Raw genomic sequence first — 6,548 nt, 5'->3', positions numbered from 1 at the left:
AATTCTCCCAAAAAAAAGAAAAAAAAGGATACGTACAATTTTTTATGCACCACGTGGGATCTATCTTATATGTTTATTTTAGAAAAATGATGCATACATGAAGGTAGAATGCACCAGATGAGATCTTTTTTAAGACAAACGTGATATATCTATCCTATGCGTACAACACCACATGAGTATTTATTTTATCTAATATTTTATTTAAACGTGCGTCCATGCAGGGCACAATACACCATGTCAGATCTAGTTTTTTTTCTTTTTTTTAGGCGTTTTGCTTTTTTAGGAACGGAGGGAGTAAGATGCATGGATGCAAGGCACAATACACCACGTCAGATTTATTTATTTTTTCAGCTTTCTTAGGCGTTTTACTTTTAGGATGAGAAGTCTAGGGATGACAAGTCTATGGCTTACTTTTTTTTCCTTTTCTTGATGGGAGGGCGTGAGTGTCCTATTTCTCCTCCCCAGGTAAAGATACGTACGTGCGCTTAGGTGGAGCTGTCTCTCTCTCTCTTTTTTGGGTGGCAAAGATAACTTATTAAGGGCATTGGTGGGTAATATTTTTGATCTTTTAATCCATTGGTTGTGCTTGCCTGATGGGTTTAAATTGATGGCCGGATGTTTCTAATTATTATGAGGTTTTCTAGACTAATTCTCTTTTTTCTGGACACCCCATAAAGCACTTTTTATATATAAATAGATAAATAGATGTGTGTGTTAGCTTTTTGTTGTATGCATCATTATCTTAAAAAGGTCAAGTGTTTGTTCACAATGTTTATATTCTCTTGATGCGGCATTATTTTTTATTAATAAGAAGTTAGGCCGCGGTCTATTTTTTGTTTCGATATTATGAGTCAATAAAAAGGCTTTCATATATGTTATAATGATGTTTATTATCGACATTATTTTAATTGTGGCATGTCGGACATGTGGTTGTTAACATCCTCCACCTAAAGGTACTCAAAAATAATTGCTTTTGATGGTTTTAGTTGTAATGAAGGGATCTTTTTAGATGTATGTTGTTACTGCTACTGTATGAAGTTGCTAGTCTATATACGAATATCAATAGAGTCATTTCACATAGGGAACGGTGAATGACAACACGTTTTATTGAATTGTGATAAATAATAAGCCAGCAGGTAATATAGTATTCGAGAAGCAGATACATATTGGAACAAGCATAGACTAGTAATTAAACCCATACAAGGGAATAATTAGTTAAGATCTACCCTTACTTAGGGTGAAGATCAATATAATCACTTGGACCATAGATCTCAAATAACTCAGCAAAAATTCCATTCTTCCTTCTTGGGTTGCATCCCATGTCCCGACATAGGTTATCTTTGTACCAGTTATTCAAAAGTCCAATGCAGAATGCATGGAATCCGCCATGAGAGTACCGCTTCATGAACTTCTCCCATTCTAGGACATCCCTATGCATTGTTTTAATACTCGGTAACCTAAATCCACCATCCATGAAATGTGCTAGCCACTTGGCCCGTAGTTCTGAGGTGTGGAGATTTGCATAGCTCTCTGAATATCCGATGACTGCGAGTTGTGGAATGTTGGGATGTACACAATCCCTGTGAGAAAATGTATACCAAATAAATTAGAAACTTTTCAGAGATACTTGAAGTAAATAAAATAATGAAAATCGGTGATGACCTGTACAGTGATAGAGTCATGGATGTTGAGCCACTCAAAATACTCTGGAAGTATTTCGATGTGAACATGCTCTTGATATTTTGGTCGCCATTGAATCCTGTTCCGAAGATAACTATGTCACTCTTTACCAACGTAGATTCACCTTTAACTAGCACACCTTCTTTGCAAAAGCTGAAGGTCTTTGACTTCTCAACCAAGATGCTGCCTTCCTCTAGATTCTTGTAATGATCCTTGGGTGCAAGTTCAACCCAGCATCCCACCATCCCCTCAAAAAAACTATGGTCGGGAACCATGTCATGCTTCTTCATTGTAATGGAGTAGTAGCTCTCGGCGAACTTTGAAAACATCAACTTCTACTCATACACAAAACGAGGATAGACTTGTTAGGTGTTAAGTCTAAAAATACAAACATTTACACTTTAAATAATATTAAGGTTGTAACTTGTATAAATAAAGGCAAAATGTTGCCGTACCAATGGAGTCAAGATGGTAGCTAACAAGCTAAGGAAGAGGCCTTCGCCAGGCTTATGAATAAGGAGTTCACCGTACCGAGTTAGATATAATTTTGATATGTCGATACCCCAAGCATAGAAGTCCGGTAAGACCCATTGCTTGGTTCGGACAACCATTGTGCATGGTTTCTCAGTACCTAAAAAAAAATAAGTCATGCACATATTATATTAGTGAGGTTTCATTTTTTATGCCGCAAACTATAAAATGAATACCATATAAGCATTATAGACAAGGCACATAAATTTCTTAATTGGAATGATGAACAAAAATGGATATACTAATGCTTCGGTGAACACACTCTAAATATGATATATTGTCCTTTGTGTGAGCAAAATGAAGTTTTGTTCAAAATGAAGCATTGCACATTTGTACCGTTCAAGCTTGCACATTCATTAGCGATGTCAAGGGCCGAATGTCCATAGCCAATAACAGTCACACGCTTGCCCTTGACCATCTCCTTAGCTTTCTGACTACCCATTTTGGAATAGTCCATGCAGTGGATCACTTTTCCATCAAATGCTTCCGGGCCTTTTCCAGGAGGCAATTTAGGTATGTTGGGAACATTGCTGAACCTTCCAATACAAAGAATCACAAAGTCTGCCGTGTGTACCTGGAGGAAGGAAATGAAAGTTTACGAACAATCCCGTATGTGAATTTTTTTAACTAGGAGCGAAATTTCTAGCAGTGCTAGTTCTTTAGTCTTTACCTGCACCTGACCCTGGGCGTCGGCCACCGTGAGGCGCCACTTGCCGTTGCCAGAGCCAAATGCGTCAGCGCAGCCAGCCCACTCGTCCCACGCCGCCACCTCCTCCTCGGCGACACCGACGTACTCCATCCCGGCAACGCGGTGCCCGAATCGGATGCATTCGAGCACCCCGAAGCGGCGCGCGTAGGCATTGAGGTAGGCGGCGACCTGGCGGTTGTTCGGGAACTCCTCCGTGACGGAATCCGGCCACGGGAAGTCCGTGTACTGGTACATGGTGCGCTCGGTCTGGAGCCTGGTGCAGTCCGGGGTGTGCGCCCACACGCCGCCAACGACGGTGTCCGCCTCGAATACCACCGGCCGGCACCCGCGCTCCAGCAGGTGCTTGCACGCCGCCAGCCCACTCACGCCAGCGCCGATGATGGCCAACGCTCTTGTTCTCCATGCCCATGCCCATGCTTGTGTTATCCATCGATCCGCCGATTTGTGTGTATATATAGCTGCTGGGCGATGAGAGAGAGAGAGAGCAAGGTAGAATTGTCCGTTCCAAATCTAAACAAGAAAAATATGAATTAAAGATTATTCAACTGCTGCTACTGTATCCGTCGCCGTCGTTGTGCTCGGCGCATTCATGTGGCGACATGGAGCCAAAATTTCCTCCACGTTTAAGGAATGCCACGACACTCACATGACATTGACGGATGTTTGGCTGGAGTATTGTTCCGGATGAAATCTGGACCAGCTTCATGGATACCAGCACAAGTGGTTACTTAACCACAAAAAATAATATCTTTGGTCGACGGCTGAGAAGACTGGGTGGCTGCTCAATTAAACTCGTGTATTTGCAAAGGAAGTCACCGGCCAGTCTTCTGGTACAGTAATCCTACTCGTGTGTCCCACGGGCACTATTTCTACGTAACTTCTCCTTGCACGCTTAGCTTGGTGCCCCCACTAGACAAATCACGCCACACAGCCATGAAACCGGACAACAATGTAGACCACCAAACTTATACAGTAAAGATATCTTCATATTATTGGAGCATTTACATTGTAGTGTTTTGATTCCAAAATTTAGCAGGAGGTTGCATTCTAAATACTTAGTATAATTTCCAACATCCGTGTATTTTTTGGTTGTAGTGGAACAACGTTACAAAATGCGGACCGGCGTAGGCTCGACTCATACTCGACACGTGTTGTTGATGTAGTGATGGGCACGGTAATGTAGCGGACAGGGACAATGCAGCAAACAGTCGAGAAATTGCGTTGTGTGGAAAGCAAACACATATTCTCATTTGCGCGAAGGCAAAGGCTTAGAGAGATCACTCTTTCTATACCTTTTGTGCATGCCAGGAAGAAGAGTTGGCCAAGGTTCAGACGACCCGGCACTGTAACACCTATGTTAGAAGGAGACACTACTAGGAAATACCTTACAGGTACATGCTAAGCAATAGCATGGGGTAAGAGCCCCACACTATTGTTAAGTAGTAGTAGCGCGGCACACAGCCCCACACTACATATACATATTAGTAGTAGCGCCGGTGTGCATACCACGCGTTTCTGATAAGTGGGCCCTATGGTACAGGCCGGGTGGAGCGGTAGTTGCAACGCCTGCCAAAGACACACGCTACTGCTACATCCATTACCTGCAGCGCCTCTCGTCCTCCGCTTTTGAACCTATCATCCAACGCTTTCTAAAGTACCTCTCTGGATGGGCCGCGAAGCATCTTTCCTGCGGCGCTCGTCTCACTCTCATTTCCTCTACTCTCGACGCCCTTGTTACCCACTTCATGTCCGTCTTTAGAATCCATCAGAAGATTAACAAAAAACTAGATACCGTCCATAGATCCTTCTTCTGTCGTGGGAACGATTTCGACAATTATAAGGGATAGGGTAAAGGAGCATGATATATCGAGATGCATATGGGTGACGCGGTGATTTTAGCGAGTCCGGGCCTCTCGCGGTGGAGATAACAACCCTACGTCTCGTGCTCCGGAGAGGTTTTGTTTTATCTGAGTATGTATCCAGAGATTACAATGTGTGTGTGAGAGAGAGGAACAAATCCCATGACTGAGCTTAGTCCTGAGACTAATGGCGAGGGAGAGAGCCAGGGGGAGGAATCAGAGAAGAGCCCCTTAGTCTAGTGGTGGGGGTGGCTTATATAGAGTGCGCCACCCCCTCACCTCCTATGTTACAAAGAGGGGCATGAATGTCATAATGTCAGCCCACTACGAAACCTCCACTATGAGAATGATGCTTCGACTGCCTTGTCGATTGTTTGGTCTTCGCATATTCGAGTGAGCCATACGACTGAGTGGTTGACTGTCTTCCGAGTGAGCCATACGTCAGAGTGGTTAACCGTCTTCAGAGTGGACGATACGTTGATATGTTCGAGTGAATAGTACACTGTATGAGATTTATCTGAACCCATATGATGTGTGGACCCCATGCTTCATGATATTTCGACCCTTCGTGGGCCTACCTGTTATGTGTATCCCCAACAAGCATGTAGTATTTTCCATGCCCTTTAGAGCATCTACAGCCCGGTGCCGAAAACCGTCTCAAACACCTGGGCGGACGTCCCAGTCACTGATCGCTCACGAAAATGCAACCCAGATGAGCGCCTGAATCGGGCCTCAAACACTTGGGCTGACCGGGGTCCCTCATATCCATCCCTAATATGGGGCGGATACGGGTGTGCCCGGACACGTCCACCACGTCGACCCCAGCCGTCGCTGGCCCACCCGACCCCACAGATATTTTCCCCCTTCTGCATCGGACCAAACCCTAGCCACTTCACTCCACTCCACTCCCCTCCGCCCACCCAAGCTCCCGTCTGGCAATCTGCAGCCTTATCTGGCATTGGGGGGAAGCGAGAGAAGAGTGGGACCGAGGGATGGCAATGGGTAGGGTATGGGCGGGTACAACATCCTTCTGCCGAAACCCATACCCATAGAAGCTTTCTTTGCCCACCCATTTCAATACCCATGCCCATGCCCATCCGGTATCCTATACCAAATGGGTATCCAGTGGGTATAATATATAGCATTTAAATTTTTAAAAAGTAGAGAAATGAGTTTAAAATTCAAGTGATCATGGGCGAGTAATATAGCACTGACATCGGCTGCCACGGTGGGTGGCCTCTTGGAGGCATCAAGGGAGTATGAGCGGCGGTTGGTGGAAGCCTGGTACAGTGGGAGGTGGTGGTGGGAATGGGCGATCGCTGGTTCGAGAGTTGAACAGGAGTTTGATAGCCAAGAGTCAAGATTTCATCTTTTCAACGGAACATATGAGGAGTGGCGAGTGATTATGGGCCTTTGAGCTATGCCCGATTTAAGGAATCGAGACTAGGGTGGGCCATAGGAGTTGGATGATGACCCCACATCTCATATGAGTTATTTTCATTTATTAACTTTCTCGGGGTATTCATTGGGTTGTCCATGGGCGCAATATCCTACCCATATATTTTGTGGGTATGGATACCCATTACACATGGGTATAAAATCTCTCAATGTCTTGCCCATACCATTGTTTTCAGGTAGGGTACCCGTGGGTACCCATACCTATGGGCAAAACTGCCATCCCTATCAACCGTGCATGTGCCGGATTCCCGCAAAGCTCCCCCACATTTGTCTCTTGAAAACTGTAATTCATACATCCGGACTGCTAAATA

At 44.7% G+C, this 6,548-nt stretch overlaps 1 pseudogene; it reads right to left on the bottom strand.

Moving 5' to 3' along the window:
- Positions 1–1,228: 1,228 nt before the first annotated feature.
- On the bottom strand, positions 1,229–3,335 carry LOC123175166 (probable flavin-containing monooxygenase 1; annotated as a pseudogene).
- Between the last annotated feature and the right edge of the window lie 3,213 nt (positions 3,336–6,548).

Source organism: Triticum aestivum, unplaced genomic scaffold (genome assembly GCF_018294505.1).
Source record: "Triticum aestivum cultivar Chinese Spring unplaced genomic scaffold, IWGSC CS RefSeq v2.1 scaffold14302, whole genome shotgun sequence".
Taxonomy (NCBI): Eukaryota; Viridiplantae; Streptophyta; class Magnoliopsida; order Poales; family Poaceae; genus Triticum; species Triticum aestivum.
The sequence above is the reverse complement of the archived record's forward strand: the minus strand, read 5'-3'. Positions and strand labels throughout refer to the sequence as shown.